At 39.3% G+C, this 21454-nt stretch overlaps 2 long non-coding RNA genes across 5 annotated transcripts in view; one reads left to right on the forward strand and one right to left on the reverse strand.

Annotated features, from left to right (window-relative positions):
- Positions 1-21454, reverse strand: part of LOC309340045 — a 153019-nt gene that overhangs the window by 113937 nt on the left and 17628 nt on the right. The gene's annotated exons all lie outside the window — the stretch shown is intronic.
- LOC309340052 lies at positions 1100-21046 on the forward strand. Of its 2 annotated transcripts, XR_014155771.1 has the most exons (4): positions 1100-1795; positions 19099-19167; positions 20445-20551; positions 20945-21046. It is a non-coding gene; the product is annotated as an uncharacterized lncRNA (long non-coding RNA). The 2 variants fall into 2 exon arrangements; XR_014155772.1 differs by having other exon boundaries at positions 1102-1795; positions 20445-21046.

Genomic DNA, 21454 nt, shown 5'->3' on the forward strand with positions numbered 1-21454 from the left:
ACTGGAAGGAATTTAATAATAATAATAATAATAATAATTTTTATTTATATCCCGCCCTCCCCAGCCGAAGCCGGGCTCAGGGCGGCTAACAACACTAAAACAGTACAACATTATAAAACATTATAAAAATGGATTAAAATGAATTAAAATCAAAATTGATGGCAACCATAAACTAAAGTTTTGTAAAGATTGCCAGAGGAGGGAGTCAGGCTGCGCCCTGACCAAAGGCCAGGTGGAACAGCTCTGTTTGTTTTGTTTTTACTACTATAGAAGGTGTATCAACTAGGACGGTTTTAAAGGGGGATTAGACAAATTCATGGAGGTTAAAGCTATCATGGTTAATAGCAATATTATCTGCAGTATCAGAGGCAATATGTCTCTGCATGCCAGTTGTTCAGTGGAGGGCAAGAGTGGGAGAAGACCATTGTGCCCATGTGCTGCTTCGATTTCCCATAGGCATCTGGTTGGCCACTGTGAGAGCAGGGTTCTTTTTAGATTAACATGTTCTAATGCACATCTGAAAAGTTATCCAGTCCTTCCAAATACAATTCCTTCAAACTACTTTAAACTGTTTTTCTTCCCTCACTGTTTACCCAATGCAAGTATTCATGCACAGTTTGAAACAACAATGCAATTGTTAAAATAAGTATTTCAAGTAGATGGTGCATACATTTTTATGGATGTTTTTATATTACATTTGTTGAGTATATAAGTTTACTAAGTTTCTACAAATCTATGCAGTACCACTATCATTTAATGAGACATTGACTTGAATTTCCAGAGGCAGAAACATGCAAAATGCCAAAGCAATTTTAAATTCCTATCTTTTCACATGTCTCTTTTATGCTGCAAGCCACCAGCTCTGTCCTATTGAATGGACTGTGTTGTTTCATTCTGGAACATATTCAGATATAGTATAGGAATATCATATTTACTGCTAACAAGTTTTGCCAAAAAATAGTTTTCTTTTATCTCCAACAGAGATAAACATCTGCTTCAAAACTGCACAAGTAGTAGTAAGACCATGTAAATGAAATATTTACAGAAAGACTTGCTTTTGAATGCAATTAAAAAAAATACAGCATTTCACACTCTCAAGATGTGGACAAATAAAAGAAGAGAAAGAAAGAAATTTACGGTACATAATCACCAAATTCATTAATAATTATGACGCTTAACCAAAATGTTGCCTTCGTATAAAGCTTGCTGGCTGTGAATTATTGTGAACTGATGCCATCCAAAGAAAAATTGATCCTGGTTCACTGATTACAGAACTTACAGTAATTCGAAGCTAATGATTGTATGTATATGGAACTGGCTCAGAAATCTTGGGCTGTTATTGAGAACAATGGGAAGACAGTTGTTCTCAAGGTCTAGGATCAGAGGAGAATCTGCCTTCCCAACAACAGCCCCCCCCCCTCCCTGATGAGTGCCCTTTTTTGTCTTCATACTAATCAAAGATGCATGAAGTTCATTCTTATACACAATAAAGAATATGGGGCTGCAAGCATGGGAACCATTCATGGAAGAGGTATGGTGGTCCCTGCGCTAAATTCTACTTTTCTCTTCAAAGTCTAACATTGGGAGCAAGTACATCTCAAAAGGTTTCCTGCTTTTCCTGCTTTTCTTGCTTTGAATAATTAATAGGACATTAATAATAATTAATGGTATCAGCTGATGTCACAGTGGTCCTATGCAGACAGAAGCCATAACTCCCTCCCAGGCCACCACTTGATTGGCTACCCTGATGCTGCAAAGGAGCTAGAAGCCTTGGACCAGGTAGCTGAGTACTACAGTATGTATGGGTAAACCTTATAACTTGAATTCCTTTAAATGATCAATCTTTCACAAATTAAGTCACATTGCTTGAAGACCATCGGCTTTCACATGCCAGCTTTTGGCGTTTTCCAAATCAGTTAATACAGTATTGCTTCCAGAGATCCATTTTGCTCTTGCAGTCTGAGTCAAATGTAAGCTGCTTGTATTGGTTTTGTGTGTGTGTGTGTGTGTGTGTGTGTGTGTGTGTGTGTGTGTGTCCCACCCGAAATGATTGAATTAGCACATTCTGTAGGGAGAAACAAGAAGGCGATTCCCTAGAAAAGTCTTGGACCATTAGTTCCTATAGCAACCAATCACCAATTCTTGGCCATCTATTTTATATAACAAAGCCAGACCCATTTGGGAGGTTTGGCCATTTAAGCAATCCCTCTATTGTCCTTTTTCCCAACCAATTTGAAGAGGCCTTGAGGTCATTCAGGCCAACACCACAACTAGATGTTTAAAGCTGCATTGCATATTCAAACCATGATCCAGGGATCAAAGATTCACTCACTGTTTTTCTGTAGTTGGGAAGCACCTTGAACCTGTGGGTTCTGGGCTATCCCATGGAATAGTGGGTTAAGTTACTAAGATTACCTAGGTCCCAAAATTATACAGTGGTACCTCAGGTTAAGTACTTAATTCGTTCCGGAGGTCCATTCTTAACCTGAAACTGTTCTTAACCTGAAGCACCACTTTAGCTAATGGGGCCTCCCGCTGCCGCCATGCCGCCGGAACATGATTTCTGTTCTTATCCTGAAGCAAAGTTCGTAACCTGAAGCACTATTTCTGGGTTAGCGGAGTCTGTTACCTGAAATGTATGTAACCTGAAGCATATGTAACCCGAGGTACCACTGTACTAAATTCCAGGCAGATCCTGAATGATATGTGCAGTTTTCTTATTCTTTAGCTGAATTGGTGGTGTGAAATTGGCATGGCAAAATAGAAAGAGGAGCAGGGAAACAAAGGGTGAGACAGACACATAAAGAGATCAAAGAAAATTTATTTGAGTGAGGAAAGTTAACCTGGAGTGGGAGTTTATCAATTTACAGTAGGTCACAATTTACACTGGGGATTACATTCCAGGAATTGTGCCCAAAGGCAACCCTGGCTCAGCTGGTTCTGTTCAAGCCAGAGAGGCTGAGACAAGTGTTGATTCAAGACTGATGTAAGTCCCCCAAAAAGGGACATTCTGGGGGCAGGACTAGAAAGCAGGGGGACCTTAGGTTGGATCCTAAGCCTGTTCTGCTTCATCATGCGTACTTGGCAACCCAGTATAGAATACTATTTTAAAGGCTCATCTTTAAAGGCATAGACAAGGCAGTAGGAGTTGCCCAACAGCTGAATGGGTTTTGGACATGGTGTAACTATATGCCGGCTTAATTTACAGCAGTGCGCTTTATACCAGCTTCTTGGGCATAGGACTGCTCCCTAAGAAATCAAATTTGACACTGGCAAACTTGTTATTAGTAAAGAGGCAATCGAGGGAATCTGTGGTTGTTAATAACTTGTTCCCTTCCTCCCCTTAAAAAACACATTGCTGGACATATTCTCATGAGCTAGAATGTGTCGGCCAATAGGGAACAACTTTAAATTTAGATAGATCCCAAAGCAAATATCTGAAATGGCATCTATAAGGCTATTTATAATGAAACAATGAAACAATGATATAAATACATATGATACAGTGTAGCATAAGGCATTTTATCAGAGAACAACAAAAAGAATTGTTTTATATGATATATATATATGTTGTTGTTGTTGTTTAGTCGTGTCCGACTCTTCGTGACCCCATGGACCAGAGCACGCCAGGCACTGTCTTCCACTGCCTCCCGCAGTTTGGTCAGACTTATGTTTGTAGCTTCGAGAACACTGTCCAACCATCTCGTCCTCTGTCGTCCCCTTCTCCTTGTGCCCTCCATCTTTCCCAACATCAGGGTCTTTTCCAGGGAGTCTTCTCTTCTCATGAGGTGGCCAAAGTATTGGAGCCTCAGCTTCATGATCTGTCCTTCCAGTGAGCACTCAGGGCTGATTTCCTTAAGAATGGATATGTTTGATCTTCTTGCAGCACCATAATTTAAAAGCATCAATTCTTCGGCGATCAGCCTTCTTGATGGTCCAGCTCTCACTTCCATACATCACTACTGGGAAAACCATGGCTTTAACTATACGGACCTTTGTTGGCAAGGTGATGTCTCTGCTTTTTAAGACACTGTCTAGGTTTGCCATCGCCTTTCTCCCAAGGAGCAGGCATCTTTTAATTTCGTGACTGCTGTCACCATCTGCAGTGATCATGGAGCCCAAGAAAGTAAAATCTCTCACTGCCTCCATTTCTTCCCCTTCTATTTGCCAGGAGGTAATGGGCCCAGTGGCCATGATCTTCGTTTTTTTGATGTTGAGCTTCAGACCATATTTTGCACTCTCCTCTTTTACCCTCATTAAAAGGTTCTTTAATTCCTCCTCACTTTCTGCCATCAAGGTTGTATATATATAATTTTAATAGTGGCCAATTTTAATAGTGGCCAATAGGCAATATCAACAAAATTAACCAAGCACAGAAAAAGGCTTCAAATTGTCTCACTAATCACTGTGAGTTAAACTGCTATGTGCGGCAACCCTTCTAGACAGCCTTCTTTAGCACAATATCTTGCCTGGGTAAATAACAAAAAAGAACATCTACAAATGCCAGAGAAGGGGGCTTTAATATACCAAGCAAGTCAGCAATTTAATCATACTGGGATATTAAGGACTTGCCTACTCAGCAGTAGACTCCATATAAGGCTGTGGAGCCAATTGCTTTTAATATTTTTGAAGCATGACAATAAAACTGTATTTATTGGATTTTTGCTCAGATCTAAGCAGTTATTTAGCAACAGCAGTATTGTGAAATGCAATGGAATCTTTTTAGTATTGACGTTTTCCTGCTTCTGGTCTCCCATCATTTTGAAAGCAGACATGTATGTACAATAACAGTTCCCTCTGGGCTTAGAGCAATGAAAACCGCTTGTGATCATACCTGATTACAGAAGGCAACTGGATGATGGCTATTCAAAAAATTCAGTAACATATTACCTTAAATTTTGTGTACAAAAATAATGACCAAGTCTACAGATGCTTTAGAAAACTATTCTTCATTCAGCATTAAAGCTTTTTAAGGAGTTCATTTTCATTTCTAAGATGATGTTTTCTATCAGTGACCTAAAAATGCTTGTCATTTCAAAAACAAAAAACTGTCTACTCTAAAACCTGTAGTACAAACATGCATGTTATCAGGAATTGGCCAGAGCTACAAGGTACATATTTTGGACAAATTTTGCAAACACACATTTCCACTTAAAATGTAGTATTTACTGTTGTGTTATGGGGCCAAGTATCTTCTTCACTGACATGGGTCTCACTAGGATGGCTGGTGATCTGATCGAATTGTTTGTTTGTTTCCCCTTTACTACCATATTCATATTGCCAGCTTCCACATGTGGAACAGCTATCTAGGGTTCCATGACCTCTTTATTACTAATAATATCGCACCAATCACTTAACTGGGAAAGGCATCTTCTCTTATTATCTAATCCGCCACAGACCAATGACCTCCATCTCTCGGACTTCCGGAGGCGGCGCGAAGGGTAATGGCTGCCCTTTCCTAACGGGAAGGGAAGCTCCGCACGAGAAAGGGTCGTCCGCTACGGCGCAGCGGAGACCCAGAAACGGAAAACCGCAGGCAGCAGAAGCCTGCGATCCCGGGACCCGGCGGGTGCCAGAAGCGGCCACCGAAACGTTGAGGGAGCCTCGTAAGGGGCTCCGGATCGCGGAGGAGGCTGCGGCGCTGTGGGTCGTTCCGCAATCGGCGGAGTGAAGCCGCGTAGCTGTTGCCAGTGAGCGCTGACCTTTCTTCCTGAAATTTATGCTTTAAAAACAACAACCCGTGAGTAAACAACGGACTGTATGTAATTCGGGACTTTAAAACATTAAATTTGGCTGAAAGCGGATTGACGAAAAACAGGAAGTCCGTCTTCCGCTCCCATTGAACTTGAACGCAAAGAGCGTGGAAGAGTGGAGGCAAAGAGAGACCTTTTAAACTATTCGATCTGAGCACCCATTGAACTTTATTTTAAGTGGAATAAATAACCTCATGTGCTGGACTTTTATGAATTTTAGTTATATTTTAACCTTTCTCCCTTTGGAGCTATATTTTAACTAAAAATCCCAGGCGCTGGAACTGCCTGAGAAACTGAGCTGTCAGCTTGCAGTTTGCAGCTTGGATACTTTGAATCTGAACTTTGAAACAATCTGAGAGAGTCTGAACTTGTAACTTTGAAGCATTTGGATTACCAGCTTACACCATCAGAAATACTGTTGTTGCACTAAACCTTAACTCTGCTGAAAAATCTTTTTATTGAAGGTTCTTGGACTTAGAAATTTGACTTTATTTTAACTGAAATTGATTTCTTCCCTGAAATATTTTAAACTCCCCCTAGAGGATTTGGGACTTATAACAGTGACTTTTACTTTACTTTCTTTTTCCCGGCCCCTTATTGACTGTGACCATCTGTGCTGGGGCTTTCTCATGGGAACAACTCAGCTTGACCTTGAATTTTAGATAACTTTGGAATGAGTGGTACAAGAAGGAGAGGAAGAACTAAACAAACAACTTTGACAACTTTAACCGCAGCCTCACAGGCACGTAGATCATCTGTGCCTACTTTGCCCTCTGAGGTCGAAACTGTTTCTCTGCCACGGGCAGGGGAGGGAGAAACTGAGGAATTACAACTGGAAGATATGGCCTCAGGGGCAAGCACTACTATTTTAGAGAAAATTTTTGAAAAATTAGAATCTTTGGATAAGAAAGTAGAATCTCTGGACAAGAAAGCTGATGAGCAAACATACAAAATTGAGCAGAACATAGAATGTTTAAATAAATTATCTGGACAAGTCGCACAGAATACTCAAGCAATCGGAGAATTGAAGGAGGCTGCAGGGGAAAATCGGAAATTGGCTGAAGATACCAGCCAAAAACTTGAAAATTTAGAACAAGAGGTAAGACCACTCTGCAAGCAAGTAGGCGAACATCAGACCTATTTGTCCATGCTTGAACTGCGGAACAGGGAGAGCAATTTAAGGATAAGAGCAATACCAGAAGTGGAAGAAGGCAACCTAGCTGAGTTTCTGACTAAAGAATTTTCCAAATTTTGGAGTTTAGAGGAAAAGGACTTTAAAATTGTTTCAGCTTTTAGGCTCGGAAGACTTCTAAAGAAAGAGAAGCCCAGAGATTGTTTGATAATATTGAGGTCAAAGGAGGAAAGGGATAAGATTTTGGGCCTACACTACGGAAAGTCACTGGACATTTTGGACAAAAGAATTGAGATCTACAAGGATATTCCTAAACAACTGCTAGATCTTAGATCTGACTATTTGGAGTTGACAAGACTATTAAGGAAGAATTCAATCATCTTTAGGTGGGAATTTCCTCAAGGACTATCTTTTACCTTTAGAGGGAAGAAGATCAAAATCAGAACATCGGAAGACAGAGATAAATTTCTGAACGTATACGGAGAGGACCTTCACAAAGGAATTGATCAACTTCCAGGGCCTGAAACACCAGAGGCATCTGCACCCTTGGACTCTGAAGATTCTCTGAACAAGATACCACCCCTTGAAAAATAACCAGATTTATTCAGGATGTCTCTGCAACTTTTGAGTTGGAACATTAATGGCTGCAATATCCCGGAAAAAAGGAGGAAAATTTTTCATATATTAAAAAAAGAACAATTGGATATTATCTGCTTACAAGAAACACACGTGACTAGGCTCCATAGAAAGGTGTTAATAAACAAAAGACTTGGCCAAGAATTTATATCTTCGGACAGAGTAAAGAAGCGAGGAGTGGTGATATATGCAAAAGAGAGCCTGTCACCTAAATTCTTATTCAAAGATGAGCATGGAAGAATATTAGGAATTGAGATACAACACCAAGGAGAAAAGATTCTGATATTAGGAATTTATGCACCAAATGACGGGAAATCGGAATTTTACAAGAAGTTGCAGGAGACTATGCTGGACTATCTGGACTACAACAACATCATTATGATGGGAGATATGAATGGGGTCGTATCGACAAACATGGATAAGTCACAAAATCAAAACGTTACAAAAGACGGCAGACTACCAAAGACCTTTTTTGAAATGGCTGACAATATGGACTGGATTGATATTTGGAGAACTAAGAACCCCCTGGGAAGAGAGGGAACATTCTTCTCTGAAGCCCAACTGACTTGGACAAGAATCGACCAAATATGGATATCTAGAGGTCTGGCACCCAAGGTCAGAAAAGTGGAAATCTGCCCAAAGACCTGCTCCGACCATAATGCGCTGAAGATGGATATGACACTATTGCCAACCGGCTCCTTTAGATGGAAGATGAATGATAGCTTGTTTAGAGATCAGGAGATTCTCAAAAAGGCCCAAAAAACCTTGAAGGATTATTTTGAAATAAATATGAACACTACGGTGGAAAAAAGAACTATCTGGGACGCAAGCAAAGCTGTGATGAGGGGGTTCTTGATACAACAGAACACTGTAAAGAAAAGAACACAAAATGAAAGGAAAGATAAGATTTTGCAGAAAATTAAAGAATTGGAGAAGAAATTAAGATCAAACCCGAAGTCACAGCCGATTCTGAGAGAAATTAAACTATATCAAGCCCAATATTCTAAATTGATAAACCAAGAAATAGAATGGAAGATTAAATTAATGAAACAAAAAACTTTTGAATCGGCAAATAAATGTGGAAAACTGCTAGCTTGGCAGTTGAAGAAGAGACAGAAATTAAATACAGTTACAAACCTAGAAATTGAAGGAAGAAATATCCAGAACCCCATGGAAATTAGAAAGTGCTTCCAGAGATACTTTAAAAAATTATACACTCAAGGGCCGCAAGATGAGGTTGAGATTAAACAATTTCTGGAAAGAAATGGACTAACAAAGTTGTCACAAAAAAACAGATTAATCCTGAACAACAAAATAACACAACAAGAGATTGAACAAGCTATCCAGAACATGCAACTGGGCAAATCTCCAGGGCCAGACGGTTTGACCTCCAAGTATTACAAGACATTAAAAGACTATCTGACCCAACCAATGATGGAGGTCTGTAATGAAATTTTGGAAGGGAAGAAGGCGCCGGAATCGTGGAAGGAAGCCTTTATCACATTGATACCAAAATCTGAAGCTGAAAAGACACAACTCAAAAACTATCGTCCCATCTCCCTTTTGAATGTGGATTACAAAATATTTGCAGACATTTTGGCAAGTAGATTCAAAAGAGTGCTTAATGAAGTAATTCATAAAGACCAGGCAGGCTTTCTCCCAGGTAGACATATGTTTGCAAATACTAGGAACATTATTGACGTTTTGGAACTTTTGCAAACAGACATAAATACAAAAGCAGTGTTAATTTTCATAGATGCGGAGAAGGCCTTTGACAATATTTCTTGGAAATTTATGAAGGGAAATTTGAATGAAATGGGAGTGGGACGGGGGTTTGAGAATGGGATTGACGCAATATATTCAGAACAAAAGGCCAAACTGATAGTTAACAATGTGGTTACAGAAGAGTTCAAAATTGAAAAAGGAACACGACAAGGCTGCCCGATTTCCCCTTTGTTATTCATTTCGGTTCTGGAGGTGCTCTTGAACTTGATCAGAGGGGACCGGTTGGTGGAAGGGATTCAGGTCGGAGCGAAACAATACAAATTGAAAGCTTTTGCAGATGACCTAGTTTTGACTCTGCAGGAGCCAGAATCTAGTACGAAAAGAGTATTACAACTGATACAGGATTTTGGTCGGGTGGCAGGATTTAAATTAAATAAACAGAAAACTAAAGTGTTGGGGAAAAATTTGACAGATACAGAGTCGGAAAGGTTTCAGAGAGAAACAGAACTAACTATGGTTAAAAAAGTAAAATACCTAGGGGTAAACATAACACCAAAAAACCTGAGTCTATTTAAGGACAATTATGAAAAATGTTGGTCTGAAATTAAGAGAGACTTGGATAGTTGGACAAAATTGAAGCTTTCTTTGTTAGGCCGAATTGCTGCTATTAAGATGAATGTATTGCCAAAAATGTTGTTTTTGTTTCAAACATTACAGATTGTGGACAAAACGGAGTGCTTCCGGAAGTGGCAGAAAGATATATCTAAATTTGTCTGGCAGGGCAAAAAGCCCAGAATTAAGTTTAAGATATTAACAGATGCGAAAGAAAGAGGTGGCTTTGCCCTGCCAGACTTAAAGTTGTACTATGAAGCCGCAGCTTTCTGTTGGCTAAAAGATTGGCTACTTCTCGAAGACACTGACGTGCTGGACTTGGAAGGTTTTAACAATGCTTTTGGTTGGCATGCATACTTATGGTATGACAAAGTTAAGATCAATAAGGCCTTTAAGAACCATATTGTCAGGAAAGCACTGTTCAATGTCTGGACGAAATATAAAGACTTATTGGAAAACAAAACTCCAAGGTGGCTCTCACCTCTGGAGGCTAAGGCCCTAAAAAGACCCAATATGGAGGCCAAATGGCCAAAATATTGGGAATTATTAGAAAAAGATGGAGACAATTGGAAATTGCAGAGTTTGGAGAAAATGAAGGATAAGGTGCGAGACTGGTTACATTATGCTCAGATTAAAGAAGTTTTTAAAAATGATAAAAAGTTAGGGTTCCAGGTGGAGAAATCGAAGTTAGAAACAGAATTGTTAGAACCCAAAACCAAGGTACTATCTAGAATGTATAACTTGCTGCTAAAATGGAACACACAAGACGAAATGGTTAAATCGGCTATGATAAAATGGGCACAGGATATTGGGCATAACATTATGTTCGAGGACTGGGAAAGGTTGTGGACCACTGGGTTGAACTTCACTGCATGTAATGCTCTGAAGGAAAATGTTATGAAAATGATATACAGATGGTACATGACCCCAGTTAAACTTGCCAAAATATACCATTCGTCTGACAATAAATGTTGGAAATGTAAAGAAAATGAAGGAACATTCTTCCACCTCTGGTGGACATGCCCTAAGGTGAAGGCCTTCTGGGAAATGATATATAATGAGCTGAAAAAGGTATTTAAGTATACCTTCACTAAGAAACCAGAGGCCTTCCTTCTGGGTATTGTCGGCCAGAAGGTGTTAAAGAAGGATCGAACATTTTTCATGTATGCAACAACGGCAGCAAGGATTCTCATCGCAAAAAATTGGAAAACTCAAGATTTACCCACACTGGAAGAGTGGCAGATGCAGCTGATGGACTATATGCAACTGGCCGAGATGACTGGCAGAATCCGAGACCTGGGAGAAGAAAAGATGGAGGAAGACTGGGAGAAATTCAAGATGTATCTACAAAAACATTGTAATTTGTTTGAATGTTAAGAAGGATGCTAGATTATAAAAAACTGGCCACCACTAAACTAGACTTAAATTTGATGATAAGTGAGACTAAAGAAAATATAAAAACTTTATTGGAAAAAGTGTTAAATTATATTGGAATGTGTGGACATGAGATTGTAAACAAGTTGATAATTTGTTTGGAAAAATTCTTTTTTTAATGATGTAAATGGGAGAGGGGGACGTGAGGGAGCCCAAAGAAGTGAAGAATTTGTTGTTATAAAAGTAAGATTGTTTGATGTGTGCATTTATATTTTAAAAAAACCTTAATAAATATTTTTAAAAAAAAAAAAAAAAATGACCTCCATCTCTCATTTCCAATAGCAGCTCATACCAAAACATTGCTAAGGGGAGGCAACAGGGATATGTTGTCAGTTGAACTAGCAAATTTTTGCACTTCGTTAGGAGCATCCTGCTTGCTCTAATTTGAGAGCCATGAACATTAGGGTAGGACTACAGTTAACACCACGGGACGCAGGTGGCGCTGTGGTCTAAACTAATGAGCCTAGGGCTTGCCGATCAAAAGATCGGTGGTTTGAATCCCCGCGACAGGGTGAGCTCCCGTTGCTCGGTCCCAGCTCCTGCCAACCTAGCAGATTGAAAGCACGCCAAAAGTGCAAGTAGATTAATAGGTACCGCTCCTGTGGGAAGGTAAACGGCATTTCCGTGTTCTGCTCTGGTGTCGGTGTTCCATTGTGCCAGAAACAGCTTAGTCATGCTGGCCACATGACCCGGAAAAACTGTTGGCGGAGCAGACAAACGCCAGCTCCCTCGACCGGTAAAGCGAGATGGGTGCAGCATCCCCAAAGTCATTCGCGACTGGACTGAACTGTCAGGGGTCCCTTTACCTTTATAGTTAACACTAAAAACATTTTTCATTTAATATTTTCTGGAGTACAATACAAAAGCTGTGTGAGAGAAAAATGATGCATCTGGACATTTGCTATTATGTTCCAGATATTCCAGGAAATTTCATTTGCATTTAGCCTGTAAGTCTCCAACATCCTCCTTAAGCATTTTATTTAACAGACATTTCCTTTACAGTTATCTATGCCTTTAATATCCTTAGATCCTTTTTCAACAGAAGCATATGTGAAAGGCACTTTGTGCTACATCTTAATCAATAAGGGTCAGTTCACTGACATTTACCGTGAGCTGCATATTATTTCACAAGTGCTCCCATTGATGTTACTCTACACAAGTAGCATGGGCATAATTTAGCTTGCAGCTAAATGCTTTTAAAAGAACGTGTGGCTAAAATATAAATCAATGAAAGCTTCAAGGATGCAGTGCAAATAAAACACAATAATTTCCAGTTTGCTAACAATTTCTTGTCCTTTGTTTAGAAGGAAAATTTGGACATTGCAACTAACAGTCAAAGCAGGAAGCAAAAACTGAAAGGTGCTGTGACATCAGCTCATACACCTGATGAACAGTAGAAGTGTGACTTATGGGCCCTGGTCTGCTTTGACACTGCTACACAAGCATAAAACTCAATTTTGAGGAATGAGTTGCAATTTTCTTCATGCTAGGCCAGATATTTAAAAATACAGTCACCCTGTAACACTTGTGCCTTAAAAACAAGACCTTGAGATTAGGGGCTCATCTTAGAATGAACCTAGAAAGCAAGGGCCTAAGAGATTTTCCACTTTTCCCATGCTCTCTCGCCATGGGTCTGAGCTGTTTTGTTTGTCCCACTGCTTTTCCCAGGAAAACCCACTGTTTACCGCTGAATCAGAACAAACGTCAATCTGCAGAATAAACAATTGATTTTTTTTTTCTTTTCTGAATGAGCAGTAAGGAAAGTTTTTTCCTAGGGGAAAGTGGCGGGACAAGCGGAAGCATGGAAAAGCCCTAGCACCTGGGTTCACTGCAAATGTCACAAAGCAGGTACCTGCCTGACTCCTAACCTTTTCCCCAGAATGTTGGCACCCCTGGCCCCAACTACCAAGGAGAGTTATTACAGACACAGGAAAAGAAGTTCTGAGCTTGACATATGGTCTAAAGGTCAGATAGGTATCAAAAGGGAAATAAAACAATGGCTGCAATATTATGCACACTTTATTTGGAATGAATTGCATTGAAATTATCAGGGCCTATTTCTAGAAAACATGTACAAGATCAAACTGTAAACTGGAGACAAAAGGCTTAATGTTTGAAATACTGATTGTTTGGGGAGGGAAAGTTGTGACTTCAATTCTAATCTAGTATGTGCCAGCCTCTTACAATGTGCTTAACTGGACACAAGAGTAGTCAAATTTATTATCTATATGTTTCCTACCATGTAAGAATTGTTCTTAAAAGGGCTGGTTTCATACACCAATCAAAATCCATTAATTCCTATAAAGTCTGTTTTTTATGCTAACCAAGATTAATACTGTTAACCTTCAATTTCCTAACATATAGGTGGCGGTGCTTTTATGACACACAGACATCAAAACATTTAAAATTACTGGAACAACTAGACTTAACATACATCTGAATTAATTTTGTATGTCAAGCAGTTTGAAAACACACATATCTATATGAACCATAAGTAATAACAGTGCCTCTTTGCCAATTTGCTTTGCGATTATATTCGAAATGCGTTTTCAGTAAGCTTCAAGAGCTTTATTTATTATCAGACAACTGAAGTGAAATAAATTTGACTTTCTGTGGATTCACTCTCTCTTTTTAATACCTTCACTGCTTCTAGGCTTTTTTATGCATTAATATTGTCACTATTTTTTTAATATCTATTTTCCCCAGGCAGATAGTAGTGAATATATCCAAACCATCACTATGAATTTCTGTGAAAAGAAATGATAAGTAGTGTGTCTAGATAGGAAAAAGAAGAAACACACTCAATACTAGAAGAGATTGGAGGGGGGGTACAGGTGTTATGTGTACAATGTCATTAATTGCCATCCATTTTTAATTTTTACAATTGATATGTAAAGTAATTTTGATTCACTAACCTTTCCCTGTAAAAGAGTAAAACTTTCCTCTATTTTGTGTTGCATTTTTGGTTGAGAAATCATTGGTTTTTTGCTTTAAAGGCTACATAGGAGGGTTAAAAGATATTAGAATTATATTTAATTATGTCCCACCTTTTTCCCTGAGAGGGACTCAAGGCAGCTTATAGCTAAAACAGAAACAGCTAAAAACATCAGAAAAAAATAAATCATTAAAAACAGTTAAACATTAATAGAACATATATATTCTATTAAAGCTTACAGATCATTACAATAAAAAAAATCACAGCACTTGTCATTTCCTTACAATCATTCATAAGAAAGTCCTCACCTATTAGTGGAAGGTCAACAAGGAGAGGGAACTGGTCTAATTTTTTCTAGAAAGGGAGTTCCAAAGTCTGGGAGCAGCCACTGAGAAGGCCCTGTCCTGTGTCTTTCCCAAGCATGCATGTGAGGGTAGCCAGACCAAGAGAAGGGCCTCCCTTCAAGATCTCAGGCCCCAGGCAGGTTCATCTTGCAGATATTCTGGACCTAAGCTGTATAGGGCTTTATAGGTTAGAAACAGCACTTTGAATTTTGCTCAGAAACAGACTGGTAGCCAGTGGAGCTCTGGTAATAAGTCATAAGCTCCTTATTATTATCTCCAGTCAACAACCTGGTTGCAGTTCTTTGGAGGTGAAGTTTCAGACCACTATAAGGCAACCTCGGGAAGTGCCTTCTCAGTGGTGGTGCCCCAGTTTTGGAACTTCCTTCCTTCTATGAGACAGCTAGTGCCTATTCATTTTAGTTTTAGATGCCAGTTAAAGACTGGTTATTCACCTAGGTTTTTTAGTTGTATCATACACAAGCATTTCAGTTTTTAGTTGTCTGGCTGTGATATGCCTGCCTGCCTTGTTCTTAGTAATTGCATTTTAATTGGTTGCAACATACTGTGAAATCGCTGTGCAATGAAGAGAGGTTAAGAAACATTTTAAATAAATAAAATTGGGAGGGGGAACCCTATCAAAGGCTTATTTTCTAATGTAGTAATTAGTCACAACAAACCTATAATGTGTGTGCTAAAGAGACCTAAAGAAAGGCCCAGGGGATTTAAATAGTGCTTTTGTTAGCACCTTTAATATTTACTAAATGATGCATGGAAAACGATTTTAGATAAAAACTATCAGGGATTTATGTCAGATCTGTCTAAAAGACAGCCCAGTCAGTCCAAAAAGAGACTGAGGGCAAACCAATCCTGGGAAAACAGGGAAACTGAAAGGTGCTTCAGAATCAATTGGACTAAGTAATACAAACATAAACCTACTACCCTAACCTACAGATCCCCAGAAATAAATTTCAGTGCCACTATGGACTCCTCAAAACTTGTCTTAATGATTTCCCTAGAACAACCCTGGCACTGAAGGCCTCTTAATGAGGAAAGCAGAATGTCCCTCCAGCTAATCTGTCCCTCACTAAATGATTCATCTCTTTTTACTGTTAATTTGCCCAAGTTGCCCAGCTGCTGGCACTTGTGCTGCTTGATATTATTATAATGGCGTAAGTTAGATATTGTCACCAGATCCTACTTAGCAAGAAAAAAAAAACTTGTTTCTTTTTCTCGCATATGCACCAAATCTGCTCATGGCACAAATATTGCATAGCTGTTGCAAATTCTGGTGATATTCTAGTTAGGGGTAACCATATGATCATATAATACAACTGTAGAGTTGGATTCCGAGGGTCATCTAGTCCAACCAACCCCCTGCAATGCAGGAATCTCAACTAAAGCATCCACGACAAACGACCATCCAGTTTCTGCTTAAAAACCTTCAAGGAAGGAGAATCCTTCCTGAGGGAGCCCGATCCACTATCAAACGGCTCTTACTGTCAGAAAGTTCTTCCTGATGTTTAGTCAGAATCTCCTTTCTTGTAACTTGAATCCACCGGTTCGAGACCTAGCCTCCAGAGCAGGACAAAGCAAGCTTGATCTATCTTCCATGTGACAGGCTTTAAGATATTTAAAGGTGGCTATCATATTTCCTCTCATCGTTCTGGCAAACATACCCAATTCCCTCAACTGTTCTTCATAAAGCTTGGTTTCTAGACCCTTGACCCTCGCCCTCCTCTGCACATGTTCTAGCTTGTTGATATTCTCCTTTAATAGTGCTGCCCTGAACTGGACACAGTACTACAGGTATGGTCTGATGAAAGCAGAATGGAGTGGGACTATTACTTCCCTTGACTGGAACACTAGACTTTTGCTGAAGCAGTCTAGAATAGCATTAGCTTATTTTTTTAATATCGCCCTTTCCCTGCTCCTTCCCAGTTCCCAACCCTTTCCCCCTTTTGGCCATTCACAGAGCTGAGTGTCTAATAGACCCTATGGTGTGATTCATCATGCAAAGAGAAATTATACTGAAAAGATACTGCACAAAACCTTTGGAAAGGGGATTTTCTTCTTCTCAAGCTGGGAGTAATATGGAAATTTTGCCCAAGGTCTGATGGCCTGGCCTTAAACTCTAACCTCTCTTTGTTGGAAATAGCTAGCTTGCTGTCACTAAGAAGCTTTCCAGTTCGACTTTATTTGACTGTAAGTCAGAAAGCTGTTGGCCAATAATAATTTCCTTTCTCTTTCTTTACCACAGCATTTTATGCTCTTGGTCTTTTTGTGATCTAGTTTTGCTAACTGACATGCCTTGCCCTGCATAAAGAAGCAGCCAAATAGACTCATAGTTATTATGGTCTTGTTTGTGCTTCGCATAAAGTCACAATGTGGAAGAATGAAACTTATAGCATGTGCCACATACAATAAAATAAAACAATGCTTATAAAGACATCCTTCAGGACATAATAAACTACAACACTAACTTATCTTAAACAATTGTGCATGCCTAAAAGTATGCATAAATGAATATTTTGTCCATTAGCTTGAATAACTTAGTGCCTGAATACAGCTCATCATAATCTGATCATTACCATTTCTTAGGTTATTGATGGGGTCATTCACCACTATCTGTGCAGGACTTGTTCCCTGCCTCGCCACTGAAATGCTTTCAAACATTCTTAGCAGATTTCTGTCAAAAGTCTATATTGTGGATGTCTTGCTTGTCTCGGGGCCAAACCAGACATTGTTTGGAAGTTTTGTGATTAAGTCTCCTAGAGGTTCTTGCTCAATTCCAGAGGAGACACTGCATTGCTCAATAGTATATATACCACACTTTCTATGTATAAGGCATGAAATTAAGTGGGCAAAGTGGAAGTAGATATTTTACTAATGTTTCTGTGGATTATCGTTGCTGCCTCCAATTCATAAGAGTTTGTGCAAAATAGTGGTTAGGAATCCAACTCCAATCCACCTCTGTTTATATGGCGGAATATTATCTAAATAACAATTACATCAGAGCAAAATATAATGGGAGAATAATGTCATGCAAATTGATAAACAGCTTTTCCCCCCCTACTGAAGAAATGTGATTTACACATTTCCATCCAATTTAAAAAGGAAGTTAAAGAACTATATTTAGCATTTGGGTCTTGGCAGATTGAAAAAAGGGTATCCCACACTTCAGTGATCCAAAGGGACTACCATTAATGCAAGGAATGCAGAAATGTATTTTCCTTGTCGAATGGATTGGTTCCCATGGAAGCACTCCAGTAGTACAGAATTGAACTGCACCATACATATCAATGAAATATATACTCAAACATAAAATACCAAACTCTTCCGGGTAAATAACATTGTTTATCAAGCTGTTTTAACTGGCTGATGGATAATCTTTTTTCTTTTTACATCAGGCCCGGTATATTTTAAAGAGAAAAAAAGTATTTATGATCTAATGAGACACAATTTTTTCAAATTCCATGCCAGTATATCCCTCAGAGTTTCCACCTGACACAAAGTATACACAAATTTGGCCTTTGTGGATGATAAATGAAGTGCAGGAAATTGGGGGCAAGTATTGATGGTATAGGGCAATGGCAAAACAGGAATGGCTTAATTTTCAGGCTACGATGTACAAATAGCTCTCATTTATTTTAATGGTAGAAGTGGGTGCTCAGTTCTTCTGAAAATCAATTCACTGCCATGTACTTTGACTGCTAGGAAATCTTCCAAATCTGTAGTTGTTATAAAAAGACTTTACCTCTTTATAACGTTAGACAGCAAACACACAAACAAATGATTTACTTTACAATAGGAGTGGCACAACAGTAAGGGGAATTACTATTATAAAAATATAGTTTTGTGTGATTAGAAATTAATACTTAAGAGTAATAATGTCTCTGTGTTTCACTGTAACCAGTGTGGTATAGTGGTTAGAGTGTCAGACTAGGACCTGGGAGACCTGGGTTCAAATCCCCACTCAGCCATGAAGCTCACTCAGTGACCTTGGGTCAGTCACTCACTCTCAACCTAACCTACCTCACAGGGTTGTTGTTGGCATAAAATGAGATGGGGGAGTACCAGGTATGCCACCTTGAGCTCCTTGGAAGAAATGGTGGGACATAAATGCAGCAAATTAAATAAAGACTGCAATCCTATACCTACTTACCTCTGGGGTGACACGTATAGGATTGTGCAGTTAAGTGTACAACAATTACTAATGTGCAAAAGTAATATATTTCCCTTTTTTAGGTTTTGACATTTCTGTGATACCCAGTTATTACAGAAATAATTCTTTCCCCTGCCCTGTCACAGCGGCAGCTTATATTGCAAAAATACATATTCTCACTACTTTAGTGAATACTAATTCCTTTCCCTGCACCATAAATCAGCTGGACTGCCAAAATAATACATATCATTTCTGGGACTCACAGCTCCCATAAATAAAATTTTCATTTTCTGGGACTGACAATCCGAGTTTCTAATATCGCAGTGAGCCCTAATCACCCCACTTCCTCTTTACGACTATTACAGGCTTACGGACTTGATAGATCTGCAGTTGTCTGGTCTGCCCCAGAGCTTCAATTTGAAATAAAAAGTTCAGTGAGTTGAGTTTTACTTCCAGTTTTTTCTCTGATTATGTATAGTAACTTTGTCCATAAGTCATCACAAATTTATCGGTGTGCTGATATAGAATAGGAACCTACAACTAGTGTGGTCTGCAACAAAATGCTGCAGTGTAGAGTGTTCCCATTCAGGGTTCCAGTCATTCCACGACCCAACTCCCAGTTTTCTGTTGTTTCCCCCCAATAGCCACAGTGTAGCCTCTGGCAAGCTCAGTCCTCACTAAGCTGTTTTTAAGGTTCTCTTCCCCTGTATGTTTTTGCCTTAGCTTAAACTTCAGGCTTTCCTGCCAACCTAGCAGTTCGAAAGCACGTCAAAGTGCAAGTAGATAAATAGGTACTGCTCCAGCAGGAAGGTGAACGGCGTTTCCGTGCATTGCTCTGGTTCGCCAGAAGCGGCTTAGTCATGCTGGCCGCATGACCCGGAAGCTGTACGCCAGCTCCCTCGGCCAATAAAGCGAGATGAGCGCCACAACCCCAGAGTCGGCCACAACTGGACCTAATGGTCTGGTGTCCCTTTACCTTTAAACTTCAGGCTTGCACTCTCCTTTAACAACCAGCTTTATGCTCAGGTGGAATTAGCAATGAACGGTGCCATTTACCAGCTTTGCCTTTTTTGAAGACAGGTGACCTAAAGAAAATTAATCAAAGCCCTTAGTAACATGAAGGCTAGATCAGCGCAATGTGCTGTACACAGAGATCTGCCCTTGAAAAATGTCCAGAATAAAATGCTATTAAAGGACTGACCACAATGAACCTGGTATGTTAGAAGATCTTCACTGGCTGCCAATTTGTTTCCAGGATCAATTCAACATACAAGTTGTGGCTTTCAAATCATTGTGGTTTGGGACGTGGTCACCTAAGTACTGAAGACTCATCTAATGCCACAAAAAGCTGCCCATTATATAAGAGCTTTTTGGAGGTCCTTCTCCAGATGTCTCCATCATCTGAGGTGGCATTCTTTTCTGGAACTCTCTCCCTCAATATGTTCATGTGTCTTCTTCTATATTCTAGGCATCAAGTGGTCCATTCTGTTCTATCAACCCAAGATTAATAGCATTATATGGCTCATCATCTCTGCCTTTCAAAACACAGGCTGCTCTGTTGCTTTTTAATATGCTGTTTTATTTGTCATTTATTACTGTTTTATTGTTTCCTGATGTTTAGCTGCCTGGTTTTTGTTAGGTGCTAATGCAAAATGTAGGATACAAATTCCTAAAATAACCATAAAAAGAGTCTTTTCTCCTGCACTGATAGGTCATCACAACGTGCACGACAGAAGGATTCATCAGATTTGCCTAATGAAATATTCCAGTTCCAGACTGATCAGCCCCCTTTTCTGCTCAGAACTGAAGCTGAGAAAAGTACTGTGCATCATTATTGCATCAACAATATAAATATTGTTAATACTACCATTTCCTAATTGCAATGCAGTGCCCCAGTGCAAGAACTGTGGAATATTAATCTAAGCCTGGCTGTGTTGATAGTACTTGGCCTCTGCCTTTGTGCCTAATGTGCTAAGTAAGAATTAATACAACACACTTCATACTCTGTCATGTCCCATTGCTTAATTAAGCAATCAGAAATATTGTGTAGATGGCTTAAGAAGATTCAGCTCTGTGGGTTGCATTAATGTCACTGGATTCTTTTAGCCAAATCCCCTCTTCACATCTTTAAATTTGCCCCCCTGCATACGCACTTGGGTTTGATATGATGGTTACATGTACTTCTGCTCACTTGAACCTTCTGTCTTTCAGGGCAATTTTGTGCAGCATTGTTTTCGGTGACTGAAGTGACTGTAATCTAATTCAAGTAATGCTTTTGTCATAATTTCCATTATAAATGCTGCCTTTCAAAAATTTTATGACTCAGCTGTGAAAATGTGCTGTAGGCTGAACTTTCATTTTACAGTGTAACATCTCTGCCAGTATTTGTAGGTCTGTGGCTTCATATTTGCCTTAAACATTACCAGACTTGGTCCACTGCATAAATTTAACTGCATAAGAAAAATAGATACAGGATAAAATAATTGAGTTTTTTTTAAAAAAATATGATTGATTTAAATATATAAAACTACTGTTAAGAAGCCTACAATGTGTGTACCAGTTACATTTTGAAGAAAAATCTCATTGTTCTATTGCAATATGATAACATCATGGGAACATAATGGGTTGATAATCCTGAAATGTGTATTAATTTTTATCAAATCAATTGATCTGGGTCCTATGGCCTCACATACTGCCTTCAATGCCATTCCTGGTAAAGTG

This window comes from Podarcis erhardii, assembly GCF_964252035.2.
Source record: "Podarcis erhardii genome assembly, chromosome: 4".
NCBI classification, from domain to species: domain Eukaryota; kingdom Metazoa; phylum Chordata; class Lepidosauria; order Squamata; family Lacertidae; genus Podarcis; species Podarcis erhardii.